At 44.3% G+C, this 23,705-nt stretch overlaps 1 long non-coding RNA gene across 1 annotated transcript in view; it reads right to left on the bottom strand.

Annotated features, from left to right (window-relative positions):
- Window positions 1-3,711: 3,711 nt before the first annotated feature.
- The window catches only part of LOC122456159, a 185,421-nt gene continuing 165,427 nt past the window's right edge, over window positions 3,712-23,705 (bottom strand). The window contains exon 3 of the long non-coding RNA XR_006274853.1: window positions 3,712-3,805. This is a non-coding gene — a long non-coding RNA (uncharacterized LOC122456159). The remainder of the gene's footprint in view (window positions 3,806-23,705) is intronic.

The raw sequence follows: 23,705 nt of genomic DNA, 5'->3' as shown, positions 1-23,705 counted from the left end.
AAGGAAGGAGATTCTACCACCTCCCTAGGTAACGCATTCCAGTGTTTCACCACCCTCTTAGTGAAAAAGTTTTTCCTAATATCCAATCTAAACCTCCCCCATTGCAACTTGAGACCATTACTCCTCGTTCTGTCATCTGCTACCATTGAGAACAGTCTAGAGCCATCCTCTTTGAAACCCCCTTTCAGGTAGTTGAAAGCAGCTATCAAATCCCCCCTCATTCTTCTCTTCTGCAGACTAAACAATCCCAGCTCCCTCAGCCTCTCCTCATAAGTCATGTGCTCTAGACCCCTAATCATTTTTGTTGCCCTTCGCTGTACTCTTTCCAATTTATCCACATCCTTCTTGTAGTGTGGGCCCAAAACTGGACACAGTACTCCAGATGAGGCCTCACCAGTGTCGAATAGAGGGGAACGATCACGTCCCTCGATCTGCTCGCTATGCCCCTACTTATACATCCCAAAATGCCATTGGCCTTCTTGGCAACAAGGGCACACTGCTGACTCATATCCAGCTTCTCGTCCACTGTCACCCCTAGGTCCTTTTCCGCAGAACTGCTGCCGAGCCATTCGGTCCCTAGTCTGTAGCGGTGCATTGGATTCTTCCATCCTAAGTGCAGGACCCTGCACTTATCCTTATTGAACCTCATTAGATTTCTTTTGGCCCAATCTTCCAATTTGTCTAGGTCCTTCTGTATCCTATCCCTCCCCTCCAGCGTATCTACCACTCCTCCCAGTTTAGTATCATCCGCAAATTTGCTGAGAGTGCAATCCACACCATCCTCCAGATCATTTATGAAGATATTGAACAAAACGGGCCCCAGGACCGACCCCTGGGGCACTCCACTTGACACCGGCTGCCAACTAGACATGGAGCCATTGATCACTACCCGTTGAGCCCGACAATCTAGCCAGCTTTCTACCCACCTTATAGTGCATTCATCCAGCCCATACTTCCTTAACTTGCTGACAAGAATGCTGTGGGAGACCGTGTCAAAAGCTTTGCTAAAGTCAAGAAACAATACATCCACTGCTTTCCCTTCATCCACAGAACCAGTAATCTCATCATAAAAGGCGATTAGATTAGTCAGGCATGACCTTCCCTTGGTGAATCCATGCTGACTGTTCCTGATCACTTTCCTCTCCTCTAAGTGCTTCAGGATTGATTCTTTGAGGACCTGCTCCATGATTTTTCCAGGGACTGAGTTGAGGCTGACTGGCCTGTAGTTCCCAGGATCCTCCTTCTTCCCTTTTTTAAAGATGGGCACTACATTAGCCTTTTTCCAGTCATCCGGGACTTCCCCCGTTCGCCACGAGTTTTCAAAGATAATGGCCAAGGGCTCTGCAATCACAGCCGCCAATTCCCTCAGCACTCTCGGACGTGGGGACCTGCATGAAAAACCTCCTGAGCTTATTTTTACCAGCTTAGGTTAAAACTTCCCCAAGTTTCAAACTATTTTACCTTTTGTCCCTGGACTTTATTGCTGCCACCACCAAGTGTCTAAAAATATAACAGGCAAAGAGCCCACTTGGAAACGTCTTTTCCCCCAAAATACCCCCAAGCCGTACACCCCCTTTCCTGGGGAAGGCTTGATAAAAATCCTCACCAATTTGCATCGGTGAACACAGACTCAAACCCTTGGATCTTAAGGACAATGAAAAAGTAATCCGGTTCTTAAAAGAAGAATTTTAATTAAAAAAAAGTAAAAGAATCACCTCTGTAAAATCAGGATGGTAAATACCTTACAGGGTAATCAGATTCAAAACATAGAGAATCCCTCTAGGCAAAACCTTAAGTTACAAAATGACATAGATAAAATGCAAATTCAAAAATTGGGCCAATATGACTCGCTTTACTCTGTCTGGTAATTTGCCTGCCTGGTGTGAAGGTTGCGGATCTCTCGAGGCATCTAGATAGACTTATGTGTAGTGCTGGTGAGGAGCCGGTGGTCGTGGCACATATAGGTACCAGTGACATAGGGAAGGGTAGGAGAGACATCCTGGAGGCCAAATTTAGGCTGCTAGGAAAGAGACTGAAATCCAGGACCTCTACAGTGGCATTCTCAGAAATGCTACCGTTCCACATGCAGGGCCAGGTAGGCAGGCAGAGCTTCAGAGTCTCAATGCGTGGTTGAGACGATGGTGTAGAGAGGAGGGGTTTAGATTTATTAGGAACTGGGGAAACTTTTGGGATGGGGGAGCCTATACGGGAAGGATGGGCTCCACCTAAACCAAAGTGGATCCAGACTGCTGGCACTTAACATTAAAAAGGTTGCAGAGCAGTTTTTAAACTAAGAGCTGGGGGAGAGCTGATTGCTGTGGAGGCGCACATTGATTGGACAGAGACTTCTCTTAGCGGAGAGTCTATTGATAGAGATTCTCTAAGTTTTAGTCAGGAGGAGGGGATGGAAGAGGAGAAAGTATGGGCCAGATCAGATGAGAAACATTCACAAAAAGAATCTGACACATCAGAAAAGGGCAGACAAACAAACAGTGACTAGTTTTTAAAGTGCTTGTACACAAATGCTAGAAGTCTAAATAATAAGATGGGTGAACTAGAGTGCCTTGTGTTAAAGGAGGATATTGATAAAATAGGCACCTGTCATAAATATAAAGGGAAGGGTAAACACCTTTAAATCCCTCCTGGCCAGAGGAAAAACCCTTTCACCTGTAAAGGATTAAGAAGCTAAGACAACCTCGCTGGCACCTGACCAAAATGACCAATGAGGAGACAAGATACTTTCAAAGCTGAAGTGGGAGGGGGGAAACAAAGGGTTCTCTCTGTCTGTGTTGTTTTTGCTGGGACCAGAGCAGGAATTCAGATCAGAATGCAGGGTTAATAAGCAATCTAGTTAGATATGCGGTAGATTCAGTTTTCTTTAAATGGCTGATAAAATAAGTTGTGCTGAATGGAATGTATATTCCTGTTTTTGTGTCTTTTTGTAACTTAAGGTTTTGCCTAGAGGTATTCTCTATGTTTTGAATCTGATTACCCTGAAAGGTATTTACCATCCTGATTTTACAGAGGTGATTCTTTTACTTTTTCTTTAATTAAAATTCTTCTTTTAAGAACCGATTGCTTTTTCATTGTTCTTAAGATCCAAGGGTTTGGGTCTGTGTTCACCTATATAAATTGGTGAGGATTTTTATCAAGCCTTCCCTAGGAAAGGGGTTGTAAGGTTTGGGAGGATTCTGGGGGGAAAGACGTTTCCAAGCGGGCTCTTTCCCTGTTATATATTTGTTAGATGCTTGGTAGTGAGCAGTAAAGTCCAAGGACAAAAGATAAAATAGTTTGTACCTTGGGGAAGTTTTAACCTAAGCTGGTAAAAATAAGCTTAGGGGGTATTTCATGCAGGTCCCCACATCTGTACCCTAGAGTTCAGAGTGGGGAAGGAACCTTGACAGCATCTGTGATACAAAACCCCACCACCATCATTTTTTAAAGGGTGCCTACAAGGGCACAAGGGACGTGAATGATCTTTGATCAACTGTGATGTGATAAAAGCTGAAAAGCATAATTTCATACTTCAGATATAGTTTTCATTCAAGATATTGCCTTGGGTTACGTAGCACACGAAAAGCCATAGATTTTACTTCACTTTATGAGTAAGAAGATAGGTACAGATTTATAATCTGTGAGGATTGTGTTGTATACAAATAAAGCATTTAAAATATGAGTCCTTAAAGTTTAATTTATTTTAAATAAGTATAGGTCAACAATCAGAGGTGTGAGGAGGTGCTTGGAAAGCAATTGTCTTTGGGACGCCACGCACTTACCAAGTTCTTCTGCAGCTCTCAGTCTAGCCCTAAACAAAGACAGAAGAGGAGAGGTCCACAGAGAAATGGAGAAATACAAAGGAAAAAGAGACATAGAAAACAAATAAGACTATAATGTCTGGCCTCATTTTTCTGCCAGACAGAGTAAAGTGAGTCATATTGGCTCAATTTTTGAATTTGCATTTTAATCTCTGTATTAAAATATTGCAGAAAACTCATTCAGCCACCAAAATATGGAAAAGTGAAGAATTCTGTGGTTCTAATTGTTCGATGAAGCTGTGAAATAACATTTTAGTAGAGGACTGAGAGATCTTTTCAGGAGCTACATTGACACTAGATGACCTCTTAGTCCCTGCAGCAAAGTACGTACATATCCCACCTCAACACTGCTTGAACAAAAATAAATACTAGTGTGAAAACCCATTCTGGAAAGTGACCTTGTAAAAATGGCAAATGTGGTCGGTTTTTAAAATCTGAGCTAGTGAAATAAACAATAAGTAAGAACACTATGGCCAAGGCCCTTGGGATTTTTCAGTCACAGCATTTCAAAAGCAAGGGGATGTTTTTGCAGTAATTATGCACCAATACTGAGGACTGGACAGTCACACCACCTCCTTGAAAGTGTTGGATATGACAGTCACCTTCCATTCAGGCTAAATAAGGGAACAACTAAATGTCCCTTTGTTAACAATGCTAAACAATGGAAAACCACTGCTCAAGGACTAGACAGCATACAAACCTGGGCAGTGGCTGGGCCATGCGGTCCAAGGGGTTATAACTGGCTAGGCAGTGGTGCTACAGAAAAAGATCTGTGGGTTATAGTGGATCACAAATTGAATATGAGTCAACAATGTAATGCTGTTGCAAAAAAAAAAAAGATTAAGATCACTCTGTGATATATTAACAGGAGTGTCATTTGCAAGATAAGGGAGGTATTTGTCTTGCTCTTCTCAGCACTGGTTAAGCCTCAGCTGGAGTACTGTGTCCAACTTTAAGAAATAAGTGTATTAATTGGAGCGTCCAGAACAGAGCAAGAAAAATGATAAAAGGTTTAGAAAACCTGACCAATGAGGAAAGGTTAAAAAACTCGGCATGTTTAGTCTTGAGAAAAGACCACCACGCCATTGTAACAACCTGTGTACAAAATATGCCTTGTGCAAGAGAGATATGAAGGAATTTGGAATTGATCCGGAACAATGGGAAATCTTGCCAAATGATCGTAACAAGTAGTGCCATCATCTCCATCAAGGTATCGAAGTCCATGACAAGGGCTGGCTCCTATAGCTTGTGGAGAAAAGAGCCCACAGGAAGCCATCAGCTCTCAACCAAGATACATACATTTGCAATAACTGCCAAAGATAATGCAAGTCTTGGATTGGCCTATTCAGTCACATGAGACATTGCAAACTATCTCTCACAGATGAAAGGATGCCAACAAATGAACATGATTTTAAAACAAACATGGTCAACAACATCTTGGTGAAATGTATGTAGCAACGTTCGATGTAAAGTTATGAATTCTCTCTGCATCATGCTGGTAGCACATTTTCAAAGAGTTGTATCTCCGATTAAGCAGGAGTGATTAAGCAGATCTAGCTTATACAAAGAATATGCATGTGCCTCAATTTACACATAAGTAGTAAACAAGGCATGTGAAACAGCAAGAGGGATACAAGGCAAATGTGCTTTTCGGCATACACAGAGGAAAAGAAAGAGCCCCCAGACTACATCACCTTCTTTAAAGCTTGAATAAGCTTTGCTTTGAGGGTAATCTTCAGGAGAATCCATTTCGAAGGATGACTGGACTATAAAAGTGAGGAACAAGAACACCCCAAGGTATTAATTTCTCTCTCTCTCTCTTTCACCTAACAAAGGAATGACAAAGGAAACAGCCATTTGACTTTGGGAGAGATCTTCACCTGAAGTTTGGTCAGCCCTGTGGTTGGGAATATGTGGTAAGGATTTTATCTGGAACTGAGTCTAGTTTGTTATGTTTTAGCACTGGAAAACATTTTATCTTTAGTTTTCTAGTAACCATTTCTGACTTTAATGCCTTGTACTTGTACTCATTTAAAATCTCTCTCTTTGTAGTTAAATAAACTTGTTTTATTCTTTAATCAGAACTAATCCAGAGTTGTATTCAAATTGAATTGTTTGGGTAACTCCATTTGTTGGATATTGTTCCCTTGCAGGGGCAATGGACCTAAAATATCTGAACTGTCCAGGAAAAGGCTGGACAGCGCAGAATACAAATTCGGGGAAAGGGGTAAATACGGACTGGAAGTGTGTTGGGATCATTCTACAAGTGGCAACCAAGATTGGTAGAAGCCAAAGTGTGACTGGAATGTACAAGCAGGCTGCAGCTATACATAGATACTGAGGATGTGACCTGCACGCTGCTTGGCTGTTTGTGAGGGACCCAGGTTACAGCAGCAAATCATTGTGAGGCACCCCAGGTTACAGGGCAGGTGGTCTGGATTGCATCCCAGAATGTCATAATAGGACAAGAAATAACAGCCTAATCTGCAGCAAGGGAGGTTTATTTTAGATATTAGGAATCACTTTCTAACACTTTCTCATTCCACAAGACAAAATCTGTAGTGGCTATAAAAACAAAACAAAGCAATACTTTTGAGGCTAGCGAAAAGTACTTTTCCCTCCCTAAACTGAGCACACGGACTGACCTCCAATAATTCACTGTGGACAACTTCAGCTCAGCAGCACTGCACAGGTTCAAAGAAGCTAAAAAATATTTTGTCTTGTTTCCATCTACCAAAATTTAATCTCAGCCTTGTTTTGCAGACATTTCTGGTGACAAGTTGAAAAGTATGTGAACTTTCTTGTTGGAATGAACAAGTTAATCAAAAACCATTGGGGCATTTCATTACATGAAAACAGATCCTGTCAAACTAACTTGATATCCCTTTTTGGGGGGAAATTACAAGTTTGGTGGATAAAAGTAGTAGTGTTGATGTAATATACTTAGCCTTCTGTGAGGCATTTGAGTTGGTACTGCATGACATTTTGATTAAAAAACTAGAAAGATGTAAAATTTACATGGCACACATTAAATAGATTAAAAGCTTCCTAACTGACAGATCTCAAAATGTAATTGAAAAGGGGGAATCATCATCGAGCAGGCGTATTTGCAGTGGCGTCCTGCAGAGATCAGTTCTTGGCCCTATACAAGTGGTGGGCAACCTGCAGCCCGAGAACCACATGCAGTCTATCAGGATAATCTGATTGCGGGCCGTGAGACATTTTGCTAACATTAACCATCCACAGGCACAGCCCCCCATGCTCCCAGTGGATGCAGTTCACCATTCCTGGCCAATGGAAGCTGCAGAAAGTGGTGCAGGCCACAGGGATGTACTGGCCGCCAGTTCCCACAGCTCCCATTGGCCAGGAACAGCAAACCGTGGCCAGTGGGAGCTGCAGAGGGCCGTGCCTGCGGATGGTCAACATCAGTAAAATGTCTCGCAGCCCGCAATCAGATTACCCTGATGGGCTGCATGTGACCTGCAAGCTGCAGGTTGCCCATCACTGCCCTGTATTATTTAAAATTTTTATCAGTGACCTGGAAGAAAACATTAAATCACTGATCAAATCTTCAGATGAAACAAAAATGTGGGGGGGAGTTAGTAAACAAGGAAGAGAACAAGTCACTATCTAGAGTGATCTGGATCACTTGGTAAAATGGGCACAAGCAAACAATTTGGGTTTAAATATAGCTAAATGTATACATCTAGGAACAAAGAATGTAGCCTATATTTACACTGTGGGGGATTGTATCCTGGGGAGTAGTGACCCTGAAAAAGATTTGAGGGTCGTGCTGGATAATCAGCTAAACATGAGCTCCCAGTGTGATACAGTAGCCAAACTGACTCATGGAAACCTGGCATACATAAATAGAGAAATCTCATATAGGAGTAGAGAGTTATTTTGCCTCTCTAGCTGGCACTGGTGTGACTGCTGCTGGAATAGTGTTCTCAGTTCTGGTGTCCACAGTTCAAGAACAATGTGGATAAACTGGTGAGGGTTCAGAGATGAGCCATGAGACTGGTTAAAGGTTTAGAATATATACCATATGGTGGGAGATTCAAGGAGAAAATCTATTTAGCTTAACAAAGAGAAGGTTAAAGGATCACTTGGATTACAGTCCATATATGCCTCCATGGGCAACAAAGATTTAACAGCCTAGCAGAGAAAGGATCAAATGGCTAGAAGTTGAAGCTAAACAAATTCAGACTGGAAATAAGGCATATTTTTTTAACAGTGAGAGTAATTAGCCATTGGAACAACTTACCAAAAGTTGAGGTTGATTCTTCCTAGCTAACCATTTTAAAATCAAGATTGGATGTTTTTCTAAAACCTATGCTCTAGGAATTATTTTGTGAAAGTTCTATAGCCTGGGTTATACAGCAGGTGAGACTAGATGATCACAATGGTCCCTTATGGCCTTGGAATCTATGAATCTATTGAATGTATGAATCTATAAGACAGTTTTGGAAATTAGTCCTTCTAAAACTGATTAATTCTAGTTGAATTTATCAAATGTTGTATCATTAAATGCATTAGGGCATATTGAATCAACCATGTAACTTCCAGCCTAGGTCCCAGAGAAGAATAGGGTTGCAAACCCTCCCGGTTTTGCCAGGACTCTCCCAGAATCGGGCTATCTCCCAGAGACTACTGAAGCCACACTGGGAGATTTTAGGCCACTAAAAGTCCAGCAATGCAGCGGGGCTAAGGCAGGCTCCCTACCTGCCCTGACCTCCATTGGCTGGGAACCCCCGCTTCCTCAAGGGCTGCAAGGGTGTCCCGGCCACTTCCGGGAGCGGCGCAGGGCCAGGGCAGGCAGGGAGCCTGCCTTAGGCACACTGCGTACCGCCCGAGAGAGGTAAGCGCTGCCTGGCCATAGCCTGCACTCTCCCACCTCCTGCATCCCAACCCCCTGCCCCAGCCCTGAGTCCCCTCCTGTAGCCAGCATCCCGCACCCCCTCCTGCACCCCAAACCCCCCAGCACCCCGAAACACAGCCCCAGCCCGGAGCCAACTCCTGGAGCCAGCACCCCAAATCCTCTCCCACACCCCAACTCTCCCTGCCCCAGCCATGGGCCCACTCTCACGCCCAAACTCCCTCCCAGAGCCCACACCCCAAACTCCTTCCTGCACCCCAATGCCATGCCCCAGCCCTGAGCCCTCTCCTGCACCCAAAATCCCTCCCAGAGCCCTCACCCCACACTCTTCCTGCACCACAACACCCTTCCCCAGCCCTGAGCCCCCTCCTGCTGTTTTTACAGTTAGGAAGTTTTTTCTTGAGATTTAATCTAAGTCTGCCATGCTGTAGGTTGAGCCCATTGCCTCTTGTCCTGCCCTCTGTGGCAAGAGAGAACAATTTTTCTCCATCTTTTTTTTATGGTAGCCTTTCATGTATTTGAAGACTGTTATGTCCCCCCTTATCTCCTCTTTTACAAACTAAATATATTCAGTTCCTTTAGCCTTTGCTAATATGGCTTGCATTCCATCCCTTTCATCATCTCTGTCACTTGCCTCTGCATCCTTTCCAGTTTCTCTACATCCTTTCTGTACAGTGGTGATCAAAATTGGACACAGTACTGCAGTTGAGGCCTAACCAGCGCCAAGGAGAATGGTATTATCACTTCCCATGACTTGAATGCTCTGCCTCTGTTAGTGCAACCCAAATTGCATCTTCTTTTTTTGTAAGATCATCATATTGTTCAATCCTGTTGAACTTGTGACCACCATACACCCCAGATCCTTCACAGCAGTGCTTCTGCCAAGCCAGTTATTCCCCATTCTGATTCTGAGCATTTGGTTGCTCTTCCCTAAGTGTAGCACCTTACATTTGTCTTTGTTGCATTTCATTTTGTTGTCGATAGCCCAGTTATCAAGATTCTTTTGAATTTTAGCTCTATCTGCCAAAGTGTTTGCAATCTCCCCTAGGTTTGTGTCTTGTGCAAATTCGATCAGTATGCTCTCTATACCTACATCCAGGTCATTAATAAAGATGTTAAACAACACCACACCCAGAACAGATCCGGGTGGAACCCCACTTGAGACTTCCTTCCAATCTGATATCACCCAACTAATAGTTACTCTTTGTTTGTAGTTGTTTAACCAATTATGTATCCACTTAATGGTAGTTATACCAAGCCCACAATTGTCCAGCTTACTTATGAGAATGTCATAAACCCCTGGAAGGAATTGTGACCCTAACTCCTTGTGATACTAGGACAAAAAAAATTTTTAAAGCATTAGTACATGTTTCTCACCATTAATAGCCTCTGCTCCTTTCTCGGGACCGCACATATTTTCTGAGAACCCAGGATAGTCTAACAGTCACATTCCTGGAATGCTGAAAAGTTTCAAAATTGTGGCCTTCCATAGCAAAATTATGTTATGTGAAGGGATTTTTCAGCTTCTTCCAAAGGAAAAAATATATATAATGTTACCCTTGTCTTAGAATTGGTAGGACCTTTGACTCCTAACAGTCATTTTACCAAGATAGCAGGAGCAGCACCCCGGAGATAGCAGAGGCAGATGGAGAAGGAACCTGGAGGATCTGCAGTGCTTATTAGCATGTACAGGAGGAACCAAGAGCAGTTTGAGTTTCTCAGGACATGGAGGGATCGGGGTCTTCAGCAGAAGAGATGCTGATGAAGTGGGGTTCATAGAGCAGGAGGCACACTTTGGGAAATGGGAACATTCCCTGATGAAGAGGCAGATAGAACTGGTGGCCAAATGAGTTTGGGGTCCACCTGCTGCAGTAGCCATTACAAATTTATGACAAATTTCTGGGTGCAATTGTATGATGGGATTGCTTATGATGGATGAAGCAGACTTCAACAACTTTGGGGATCATTTCCAGTTTATGTCTAATGTTCCCAAGACACATGCTTCAGGGTTTTAGCCAGCCATCAGCAGGGGTTAGAATGTTTTTTCACCCCAATGTATTCTGGGAGGTATTTTTTTTCTTTTTTAAAATCTCCTTCTTCTGAAACATCAAGGATGTCCCAGGCTGGAAATGGGACATTGAACTGGGTGGGCCAGAGCTCTGAAGTGGCATCAAACTTTCTCTTTAAAATGCAAAGCTGACTGGTTCTTGTTCTCATGATCAGGGACTAACTGGTCGCCATATATGGGTTGGGAAGGAATTTTCCCCCAGGTCAGATCGGTAGTGTCGGGGCATGGGAGGGCGGGTGTTCACCTTCCTCTGCAGCATGTGTGTGAAGGTTACATTCCAGATAAATGGAGTATATTCCAATTAATGATTTTCCTACCATTTCAGGGGCCTCGGGCATTGGTGCACCACAGATCCTATTCTCTTCCTGTGGCGCATAATAGTCTAGTCTCCTGTGGTTCCAATTTCAGTTGTTGTGTTTAGTGTGTGGGTGCTGGGTAATACACAGGAGGTCAGACTAGATGATCTGATGGTTCCTTCTGGCCTTAAACTCAATGACTCTAGGACACTTGTTCATGAACCGTCATCCCCTCCTCTTCTGGCTGCCACCAAGGGTACTGCTGAGCCAGAGGAATCAACCCTTGACAGGAGGAGCCTGCTGGACTCCTGGGACCACAACATCCACTGGCAACCAAAACCCCTCATAAAGGAGCCCCTCTGACCATCCAGGAGGGAAACTTCTGTGGGAGTCCCAGAAGCCCACCAAGTTCCAGCCTCCTAAATCCCATGCAGCATTCATCCCCATTTGTTCCCAAGAACAGATTTTCCCCATTGTTCCCCAATTGTCAAGGGGAGAGCACAGAGATGGGTTCATAGACATGAACATTTGGCTGTTGTTCACAGATTTAGTCCATTTATGTGGGTAAATGACAGTGTTAGTTGCCTTGAAAACCTGTACAACCACAACCTTAACATTGGACTTTCCAACCCTGAAGTGGTTTGCAATGGACCTATAACTGTCTGATGTTGCCACCCAGGCAATACCCAGCTAGTCCTGGTACAGCAAAACCACATCATAACTCATTTGCTCCATGTCTTCCACTCAGTTTAGGGGGTGGCAGGAGAGAGGTAGGGAGATGTGATCAGGAAGTGCCACTGCCAAATATGTGAAGGCGGGGGCAGTGGCAACGGCAACATCACACAGCAAGATAGTTCCTAGAGTGTCTTCCTGTGATGCACAGAACCCTGGGATACTGACCTCGAAATGACAGTGCTAACATGGTGTAAGAACAGCGGCAGCATGGAATTGAGTAAATGCATGTACCCAGAGTTATACTTGTGTCCAGTACAGCAGATGTGGACACTCAGTGCAGGCATGTACATGGTCCAATAATTGCATGCACACACCAGTGTAGATATAAACCTTTGAGTGACCATTTCATATCTTGGCTCTGAGAAGGCAGAACAGCATCCTGTTGTCCACTTGTCCCTTGCAGAATGAGTACTGAATCCCCAACAAGTAAAAACAAGTAAAAGAGTCAGACTGTTGCTAGCTATTTGACGGAGGCAATCTCTGTTGATTAAAGAGAGGGAAGCTATATCATAGGGAAAGAAGATTAATGAGAAAAATGATTTAAGCCAGCACAGACTACAAATGACCCAGGAACAATGGAAAGGGCTCGTTCCAGTCCTTTTGCCTCCTGAGTCTGAATGGCTGCCAGGTCTGACAGCTGAGGTTCCCATACTCCCTGGTGGTCTGCCTTCAGAGGTTGTAGCTTCTTGTTGCTATGTGAACCAAAAGAAGTGAAATGAGCATCCCATTTTGTGCTGTCTTGTGGCCTTGCTGCCTCTTTGCATCCGAATTGCATCCGAGAGTGCTGAAGGAATTGGCGGCTGTGATTGCAGAGCCCTTGGCCATTATCTTTGAAAACTCGTGGCGAATGGGGGAAGTCCCGGATGACTGGAAAAAGGCTAATGTAGTGCCCATCTTTAAAAAAGGGAAGAAGGAGGATCCTGGGAACTACAGGCCAGTCAGCCTCACCTCAGTCCCTGGAAAAATCATGGAGCAGGTCCTCAAAGAATCAATCCTGAAGCACTTAGAGGAGAGGAAAGTGATCAGGAACAGTCAGCATGGATTCACCAAGGGAAGGTCATGCCTGACTAATCTAATCGCCTTTTATGATGAGATTACTGGTTCTGTGGATGAAGGGAAAGCAGTGGATGTATTGTTTCTTGACTTTAGCAAAGCTTTTGACACGGTCTCCCACAGCATTCTTGTCAGCAAGTTAAGGAAGTATGGGCTGGATGAATGCACTATAAGGTGGGTAGAAAGCTGGCTAGATTGTCGGGCTCAACGGGTAGTGATCAATGGCTCCATGTCTAGTTGGCAGCCGGTGTCAAGTGGAGTGCCCCAGGGGTCGGTCCTGGGGCCCGTTTTGTTCAATATCTTCATAAATGATCTGGAGGATGGTGTGGATTGCACTCTCAGCAAATTTGCGGATGATACTAAACTGGGAGGAGTGGTAGATACGCTGGAGGGGAGGGATAGGATACAGAAGGACCTAGACAAATTGGAGGATTGGGCCAAAAGAAATCTAATGAGGTTCAATAAGGATAAGTGCAGGGTCCTGCACTTAGGATGGAAGAATCCAATGCACCGCTACAGACTAGGGACCGAATGGCTCGGCAGCAGTTCTGCGGAAAAGGACCTAGGGGTGACAGTGGACGAGAAGCTGGATATGAGTCAGCAGTGTGCCCTTGTTGCCAAGAAGGCCAATGGCATTTTGGGATGTATAAGTAGGGGCATAGCGAGCAGATCGAGGGACGTGATCGTTCCCCTCTATTCGACACTGGTGAGGCCTCATCTGGAGTACTGTGTCCAGTTTTGGGCCCCACACTACAGGAAGGATGTGGATAAATTGGAAAGAGTACAACGAAGGGCAACGAAAATGATTAGGGGTCTAGAGCACATGACTTACGAGGAGAGGCTGAGGGAGCTGGGATTGTTTAGTCTGCAGAAGAGAAGAATGAGGGGGGATTTGATAGCTGCTTTCAACTACCTGAAAGGGGGTTTCAAAGAGGATGGCTCTAGACTGTTCTCAATGGTAGCAGATGACAGAACGAGGAGTAATGGTCTCAAGTTGCAATGGGGGAGGTTTAGATTGGATATTAGGAAAAACTTTTTCACTAAGAGGGTGGTGAAACACTGGAATGCGTTACCTAGGGAGGTGGTAGAATCTCCTTCCTTAGAGGTTTTTAAGGTCAGGCTTGACAAAGCCCTGGCTGGGATGATTTAACTGGGACTTGGTCCTGCTTTGAGCAGGGGGTTGGACTAGATGACCTTCTGGGGTCCCTTCCAACCCTGATATTCTATGATTCTATGATTCTATGATTCTTTGGGGATCCCATTCAATGCCCCTGCTTTAATACAGGTAATGTCCAGATCACAACAACAGGATGTTGGCACCTGATAAGCTCTGCTTGGAATAAAAACCTGGAAAGCCTCTGCTTGGACTAACAGCATGGCAAAACTATTAGCAGCCAACACACTTAGAGAGCAGCTTTAGCTGAAAAAAGAAACCTGTATTTTGACCAGCCTTTTCAAAACAATATGTGAGCAGCTCCTTCTAATGCTCTTCAAAAGCTCATTTTGAATGAAAACTGGCACACATAATCCTCTAAGGGACTTCAAGCAGCTACTCCTTAAAGTCATAAAAACACAGAGATGTCTCAAAGCAAACCAGGCTGATATTTGCCCATGGTAATGAGCTAACTGCTAGCATGAAAATTAAAATTTAATTTATTTTAAACCTCTTCTGGTTCATCTTGATTATCCAAATAAGCATGAAAAAGAAAAGAAAAGAAAAGAAAAGAAAAGAAAAGAAAAGAAAAGAAAAGACAAACTTTGGAAATATACATTGTATTTACATATTGATACTAGTTGTTTCTTCTGCAGTCCACAGAGAGATCTCATTTCTGTGTAACACTAGCTCATTTAAAAGTAAAATTAAATACAGCTAGAATGTGAGAATAAAGTAAAATAAAATTCATTATAAACCATTCTCTCTGAGGCCAGTACTGAGGGACCCCAACAAAGCTCCAATTTATATACTATACAGACAGTTTAAAGACTAAGGGATCAGCTACACCTTGCATCTGTCCACACTGAAGGGGTGTCACTTCCAGTACGCAGTAGTGAGCTACATTCTAACTGACCTGTGTGTACCCTACTGGCACTCACTACAAGTTCCCTAGTGTGCATTAATATAATCCAGTTTCACAAATTAACGTGCACTAGGAAACTTGTAGTGTGTGCCAGCAGGATCTCCACAAGCCATTTAGTGTGCCATACACTAGTGCAGACTAATACACCATGTACACAAGCCCTTAAACTGCTTTGGTTTGCTCCTCTAGAATAATTTGTTAATAAATAGTGACAAGATGGGAAATTGCTATAAGCACATGCATCTTTATAGAGAAGAGAAGAGAAGAGAAGAGAAGAGAAGAGAAGAGAAGAGAAGAGAAGAGAAGAGAAGAGAAGAGAAGAGAAGAGAAGAGGGCATGGCTATGGAACAAAATGAAAGATTTCCAGTAATTCAGTTCATCACAATAAATGGAGCAGTTATTAATCCTAAAGAATGAATTAGAAGTTGCATGTTGGAGGTTAACCTCAATTCAGAAAATACACTGGAAAAAATACAGTAAACAAATATATAATATACATTGGGGAAAAAAACCGATTGTTTCAAAAAGGTTAGTTCAGGCAGTGTAGACTCTCTGTAAAGTATGATATTCAAATTAAAAATGTCTGGGCCATAGCCCCTTCACCCCCCTCTCATGCTGCCTAACAGAACTGTCTGAGCTATGGGCTCCAGGTTTGTATAATTTTGGTGCTGCCCAGAACGGGTCCAAGCAGAGCCATCCTGTCCATAGGACGGACCAGGGCAACTGCCCCGGGCCCCGTGCTTTGAGGTGCCCCGCGCTTCAGGGGGACATGGGATCCAGGGCGCTGGCATTGGCAGCAGTGAGCAACCCAGCCCCAGCCCACCGCTGCTCTTCCCCCTCCCTGCTCCCATTCCAGCCCTTCCCCCAAACCCTCACCCCCACACCACCTCTTTCCAGCTTCTGCCCCCTCCCCAGAGTGATGCCGGGAGCTGGCGGGGCGGAATGGGCCAGCGCCAGGCCCCCTGCTAGCCCTCCAGGCTGCCTTGGACCCCACATCCTCCTGAAGTCCAGGGCACCCCAAAGCACGGGGCAGTTGCCCTGGTCTGTCCTATGGATGGGACGGCTCTTCCTGGACCCCACGTCCCCCTGAAGAGCGGGGCCCCCAAATCATGGTAAGCCCAAACATTGGTGGAGCTGAGCACACATTCCTAAATATTGGTGGAGCATAGGCACCACAGGCCCATATAAGTCACCGCCTATAGTCTGAGCTACGATCATACTACACCTTCTCCAAGACTAGCTAAACTATCACTCCTGCATGCATCCCATAAGAGCTTCCAGGAGGAATTCTGGCTGACTAATCTAAAATATTCTCCTGAGGACTCCAGTGGGAGCGTGGCCCCTTCTTCTTATACTTCTGCCTTCTGCTTGCCTCCACTGTGCAGAGCAGAGTCTTGCCCAAATAATTCTCAAGGATACCACCCCCTGTGATGGGGTGTACAAACCCTACACAGAGCAACAAGGGGTTAAGGAACTATTCTGGACTCAGCCAGCCCCATCCCACCACAACTGTATTAAAAGCACCAACTGGAGGAGGAGCTAAAAGGCAGGAGAACAGCTCATTTGGGGGCAGATCTGCTAATGGCAACTCCAGGGAGACAAGCTGAGGGAAGGTAGAATCTCTCCCAAAATAACTGCCCAAAGGCACCTCCCTGAGGGAAGGGAGGGCCTGCTGCAGAGACAATCTGAGAGGGAAGCATTGCCCTCTCATATGAATTCTGGATTGGATTGCTCCCCTTTATTTTTTTGTTTGGACTACTCCACCAGGGGAAAATCTTGGACTGAGCTGGCCCAGGAGTCTGGGCCATACCCCAGGAAGAGGCAGATGATGACCTTGTGGCTAAGGAAGTCCTATAGCTCAGTGGTTCTCAACTAGGGGTCCAGTGCCCCCTGGGGGGCTACAATCAGGTTTCAGGGGGTCCACCAAGCAGGGCCTGTGTTAGAATCACTGGAGATCAGGGCAGAAAGCCGAAGCCCCACCTTCTGGGGCTGAAGCCCAGGACCCTGAGCCCCGGCACTCGGAGCTGAAGATAAAGCCTGAGCAACTTAGCTTTGTGGGGAACCCTGTGGCATGCAGCCCCAGGCAACTGCCCTGCTTGATATCCCCTAATGCCGGCCCTGGCTTTTATATAGTTGTTGTGGCACAGCTGGGTCATGGAGTTTTTATAGCATGTGTGGGTGGGGGGCCTTATAAAGAAAAAGGTTGTGAACCTTTGCTGCAGCTGACATGGAGGCTTTAGAATGTGACTGGAATGCTGTAATATACGCTACACAATCTGGGGCACGATGGATCCCCATCACGAGAAAAATTGTTCTGTTAAATTCTGTTTTGGCACCAATGCAACCTTAATTCTACCCTATAGTGACAAGATGAAGAAAAAAAATGAAAAAGAATCAGTTTAATCTAATCTGGGGCCACAAACATGGTGTCGCCTCAGTGTGAAGTAAAGGTTGTTTGGGTACATTAATTGTATTTCCATGCCTTACTATGTTTGGATTTTGTTTAAGTTTAACCTAAACTCTGAATTTCCTAATGTTTAGTTTAGGGATAATTATAATATTCCTGTATTTTTTACCCTTACATTACTGATATCTTAACTCCAGTTTAATGCAGCAATTTTCTTCTGGGAGTCAGATATACTGACATATACGTGCAAAGAAATATCACACTATAACTACCTAAAATGTACACATAGTACTATCTCTCTTGCAGCTGCACCTACATACATTCACATTTCCAAAGCAAATCTGCTGGCTTCTGATTCAGCATGACATGAATTGCACCTGTGTTTCACCATCATGTGGCATGGATTCAGTGAACTAGACAAGGCATCCTCTCATCTCAGCAATTTCCAGGAGTTATCTTCAGTCATACATTTCTTTGAGGGAAGAGAGGGTTTTTCATAAATATTTCTGGCCCCGGGAACCTGCTAACAACATCCCCATCAACTGAAAGCACTCTCTCCATATAAATCATTCCTGAGAAACTGGATGACATTTTGTGCCATCAGATCGATATAACTTCTAACTTAGGTTGAAAAAAAAACAACCTTGGTGAAAAAGCTTTAGAAACCATCTGCTTTGATAGTCATTAACTGTACATCTGGTCAAAACAATTTCCACATGTTCATTGCTGGAAAGGAAGTTTGCAAAATTATAACCTATGACTCGATGGAATACTAGTAAAGTGTTTCAGTTATTCATTGCCATTTAAAGAAGTCCATGTGGGTTTGTCAGCACAGCTTTTGAAATGTAACAAATTAATATCCTTATTCTATCTTAATTTTTGGACAGATGGTGTGATAAGAGATAAGTGATGCACAGCGCTGTCCCTGAACTTGTCAAGACTTATTTACAGCACAGGAGCCGACCTCTGATGGCTGATTATCTGCTTCGTTTAGTAGGAGGGAAATTAACCTCTGGTTTCCATGCTGATGACTCAGCAGGTAGTGTACTACTAATGCAAAAAATAGTACCAGAAAGGCATTGGTCTTCAACCCTAACAAGGCCCATTAAAGAACCAAATTGCTTTATTAGACCCAGGAGATAGAAGCCATCACTTTAGTCCACTGGCTGGAAATAATCAAGCTTGAAAAAAGTGAAGGAAAGGAGTTTTCTTTCCATGCATGACCAAAAAAATATATTATTTCAGGTGATCTTTTAAACATAACTCTGCAAATTAAATTGGTTGGGGGTAGATCTGTGTACTTGAATTGAAAAAAAAATCAGGACAGACACAAAGCTATACACAGTAGCAGGTCCTGCAGTTTCTGCTTCCTATACTGTGCATTATACCCCGCTCTGAAATACAGTCTATCTCCAGCAGAAGTAATCGCAGTTAAACAGCTTGATGTTAAACGCACCTGATGTATAATTCTTTATGCTGGGGAATAATACAAGAGCAATAATCATCTGCATGCAAGTGCAGATTAAACCCTTTCAAAAACTTAACCTCTTTTGAAAACTTGTTCTAATGATAACATTAATGAGCTCACCATGAAAAACTGGGTATGGGGGAGACTACAGATGTGCAGTACTAACCCCATTTAATTGAACTAGCCAAGAAATATATAAATACTAGGGCAGGGGTGGGCAAACTTTTTGGCCCGAAGGCCACATCGGGGTTGCAAAACTATATGGAGGGCTGGGTAGGGAAGGCTGTGTCTCCCCACCCCCTATCTGCCCCCTTCCACTTCCTGCCCCCAACTGCCCCACTCAGAATCCCTGACCTATCCAATCCCCCCCCCGCTCTTTGTCCCCTGACTGCCCCCTCCTGGGGTCCCCGCCCCTAACTGCCCCTCCGAGACCCACCCCCTATCCAATCCCCTGCTCCCTGTCCCCTGACTTCCCCGACCCCTATCCACACCCCCGACCCCGACAGATCCCCTGGGACTCCCACGCTATCCAACCCCCACATTCCTGACCCCTGACTGCCCCAAACCCTATCCACACCCCTACCCCCTAACAGGCCCCCTGGGACTCCCACACCTATCCAACCACCCCCTGCTCCCTGTCCCCTAACTGCCCCCCAGTCCCCCCCCTTACCATGCTGGAGCCAGCCACACCACCGTGCTGCCAAGCAAAAGTGGCAGGCCAGAGCGCTGGCCGTGCGCTGAGGCTGCGGGGGAGGGGGGACAGCAGGGGAGAGGCTGGGGGCTAGCCGCCCCAGCCGGGAGCTAAGGGCCGTAGTTTGCCCACCTCTGTACAAGGGGCTACCTATCAACAGAGGGATCAGATGGATCCTTAGCATCCACTTCACATCATTCTTCTTCAAGAAAAGTCACCTGTCTTAGTTTCTGATGCCTAATATAATAATAATAAATAATGCCTATTAATTGTGTTACGTCAGATTCTCACACAATTACTTGATCTGATTAATCAAGTATGATTATATATATATATATAAAATTTATATATATAAAATAATTTATGTGTATATATATATATATATATATATACACACACACATACATATACACACACACACACACTTTATATATAAATATATAAAGTATCAAGTATTTTACTTTACTAAACATTGCTGTGAATTGCCCAATAATGGCAATTTTTAAATCAAGGTTGGATGTTTTTATGTTTTCCAGAAAGATATGCTCTAGGAATTATTTTGGGGAAATGTTATACAGGGGATCAGACTAAATTAGCACAATGCTCCCTTCTGGTCTTGAAATCTATGGTGATGAATTACACATAATCTATTATTACAAAGCAGCATGATGCATCTGATGTATTAAAAAGAAAACCAGTTTTTTTTCCTCTGCTGAGAAAATACAAATCCCTGCAAGAAAAAAAGATATTGATTACCCTTGGGTAGTTTTTGAGAGCAGGTATCATGCTTAATACCTGTTCATCTTTAAAAGAGCAAGCACTAGAAAAGAAGAGAGCTATAAACACCAGATGGGAGTTTAAACATAAATTCTAAATATTTTTTTGAAAGATTAAAAAAATTGTGTACAGTGAGGAATTTGTATTATGGAAATAGCTTATGTTTGTTCAAAGGCTTTAAGCCATCATACTGGTAGCTTTTTAACCCCTATTTATTTTTGGAATCAGAAGTTTTCATTATTGCAGATTGTGTTTCAAAGGAAATGATAAAACTCGTGTGTTTTTGTGTGTCTGAATGTGAGATTATTTGTTTAGTTCCTCGACAATTCCAGTTTTCTACAATTCTCCCACACAAATGTCCCAGAGCAACACTCAAGGCAGCCAAACCACAATGGTGCTCTATGCTCCTATAAAGCAAAGGTTATGGCAAAGAAGGCCATTTGATGTGTAACACATGCAGCTCCAGAAGAAGAAAAAAAGCATAATGCAGATTATTTTCCCTTACTTTTTTCTTAAGAGTTTCTTGAAAGATTCAAAAATATCTTAAGTCTTTCATTAATTGCTTTGACTGAAGCTCCAAGCCCAACAGGCAGTGTTTGGAATCACAGTCTCGGAAGTACGGCAGTTTTGGGACAATTTACTCCCCCGTGAGTTCAACCGCAAACAAACTTTAGGCATCAGCAGAGATACATGAAAATACACCTTGTTTTCAGGAAATTTGTACAAGGAAAAAGAAACACTGTATCTTTGAAAACTCATGACGATCGAGGGAGGTCCCAGACGACTGGAAAAAGGCTAATGTAGTGCCCATCTTTAAAAAAGGAAAGAAAGAGGATCCGGGGAACTACAGGCCAGCCTCACCTCAGTCCCTGGAAAAATCATGGAGCAGGTCCTCAAGGAATCAATTCTGAAGCACTTAGAGGAGAGGAAAGTGATCAGGAACAGTCAGCATGGATTCACCAAGGGCAAGTCATGACTGACTAATCTAATTGCCTTTTATGAAGAGATAACTGGCTCTGTGGATGAGGGGAAATCAGTGGATGTGTTATTCCTTGACCTGAGCAAAGCTTTTTACACGGTCTCCCACAGTATTCTTTCCAGCAAGTTAAAGAAGTATGGGCTGGATGAATGGACGATAAGGTGGATAGAAAGCTGGCTAGATTGTCGGACTCAACGGGTAGTGATCAATGGCTCCATATCTAGTTGGCAGCCGGTATCAAGCGGAGTGCCCCAAGGGTCGGTCCTGGGGCCGGTTTTGTTCAATATCTTCATTAATGATCTGGAGGATGGTGTGGATTACACCCTCAGCAAGTTTGCAGATGACACTAAACTGGTAGGAGAGGTAGTTTCGCTGGAGGGTAAGATACACAGGGCCTTAGACAAATAGGAGGATTGGGCCAGAAGAAATCTGATGAAGTTCAACAAGGACAAGTGCAGAGTCCTGCACTTAGGATGGAAGAATCCCATGCACTGTTACAAATGGCTAGGGACCAAATGGCTAGGCAGCAGTACTGCAGAAAAGGATCTAGGGGTTACAGTGAACAAGAAGCTGGATATGAGTCAACAGTGTGCCCTTGTTGCCAAGAAGGCCAATGGCATTTTGGGCTGTATAAGTAGGGACATTGCCAGCAGATCGAGGGACGTGATCATTCCCCTCTATTTGACATTAGTGAGGCCTCATCTGGAGTACTGTGTCCAGTTTTGGGCCCCACACTACAAGAAGGATGTGAAAAAACTGGAAAGCGTCCAGCGGAGAGCAACAAAAATGATTAGGGGACTGGAACACATGACTTATGAGGAGAGGCTGAGGGAACTGGGATTGTTTAGTCTGCAGAGGAGAAGAATGAGGGGGGATTTGATAGCTGCTTTCAACTATCTGAAAGGGGGTTTGAAAGAGGATGGATCTAGACTATTCTCAGTGGAAGCAGATGACAGAACTAGGAGTAATGGTTTCAAGTTGCAGTGGGGGAGGTTTAGGTTGGATATTAGGAAAAACTTTTTCACTAGGAGTGTGGTGAAGCACTGGAACGTGTTACCTAGGGAGGTGTTGGAATCTCCTTCCTTTGAGGTTTTTAAGGTCAGGCTTGACAAAGCCCTGGTTGGAATGATTTAGTTGGGAATTGGTCCTTCTTTGAGCGTGGGGTTGGACTAGATGACCTCCTGAGGTCCCTTCCAACCCTGATATTCTATGATTTTATGATTAGGCAATTCTTTGTTGTGTTAATGAATTGACCTGTTTTGAGCTAAAATAGCCCCAATAGTGAAACCTGTTTCCCTCCTGATGCAGTATTATTGTGGTTTTCCATATATTTAAACAGTCGTACAGCATGAGTAAAAGTTAATGATGCTGATATTACATTGGATGGAGAGACTGGTGCAGTACCTTGAATGGATCGGAGATCTCAAATCCAAGGACAGAGCAGTTCTGGGGTTTAGAGAGCTTTGACCCTAGGGTAAATGTGTTGCTGGAGCAACTTCTTCACTAGAAGGCTTCCTATTGTGGCAAAATACCTTGTTTGCCTCAGTAGGCTCAGTCCTTTTCAGCCTTGGAGACTCAGGTTTGGGGCAAGGCGAATCCTTATAGCACAGAGTCCTGCTATTCCTCTCCTCAGTCAGTCCCTTGTGCTTGTTTTCTTTCCCTTCTGGGGAGCGAGTGCAGCCTCCCTACTGGGAAGGTTTAGTGTCTTGCTGCAAACAGCCTACTGGCAGCTTCCCTGCTCCTCTCACTCCCCCTACCATCACCTAGGGCAGGGTTTAAAAAGGTCCCAAGTAGTTGGAGTCAGCTGACCCTAATTGGTTCCCTAGCAACCCCTTTTCCAGCTGAACCTTATTGCCCCGTGCTCCTCAGTGGATAGGGAGGGGCCTTTTAATCCCCTGGGACTAATTACTATCTCCCTTTTGTAGCTGTTTGTCCTGGGTTTACCACATATTCCACACCCCCTGATCAACAATACGGGGTAGGGCTACTTGGGTCGCCAAACAGTGCACTCTCGACAGGCCATCCATATTGCTATGTTACATTCCAGACCTATGTTGTACTCTGAAGTGGAAGGGTTGAAGCGACAGGAACCATCTTGTCACTCTGGCATTTTTGTCTTTATTTTGGTGCATCCACTGCAGAGGGGCATGGTCTGTGACAAGGATAAACCTCCAACCCAGTAGATAGTAGCAGAGGCTTTCTACGGCCCATTTTACCACCAGGCATTCTTTTTCGACAACAGCGTATTTCCGTGCCTAGGCAGGAGCTTCCTACTGAGGAAGAGGACGGGGTGTTCATCATCCCCAACCATTTGTGAAAATATCACCCCCAACCCTACATCAGAGGCGTCGGTTTGTAGGATAAACTCCTTCCCCCAGTCTGGGGCACGAGTATGGGATAAGTGCAGAGAGCCGTCCGTAGATCTGAAAAAGTGTCTTCAGCCACGGTCATCCATCTTA

The sequence above is a fragment of the Dermochelys coriacea genome, chromosome 1, assembly GCF_009764565.3.
Source record: "Dermochelys coriacea isolate rDerCor1 chromosome 1, rDerCor1.pri.v4, whole genome shotgun sequence".
Classification (NCBI taxonomy): domain Eukaryota; kingdom Metazoa; phylum Chordata; order Testudines; family Dermochelyidae; genus Dermochelys; species Dermochelys coriacea.
Note: the sequence above shows the minus strand (reverse complement) of the source record. Positions and strands in the feature narration are given on the sequence as shown.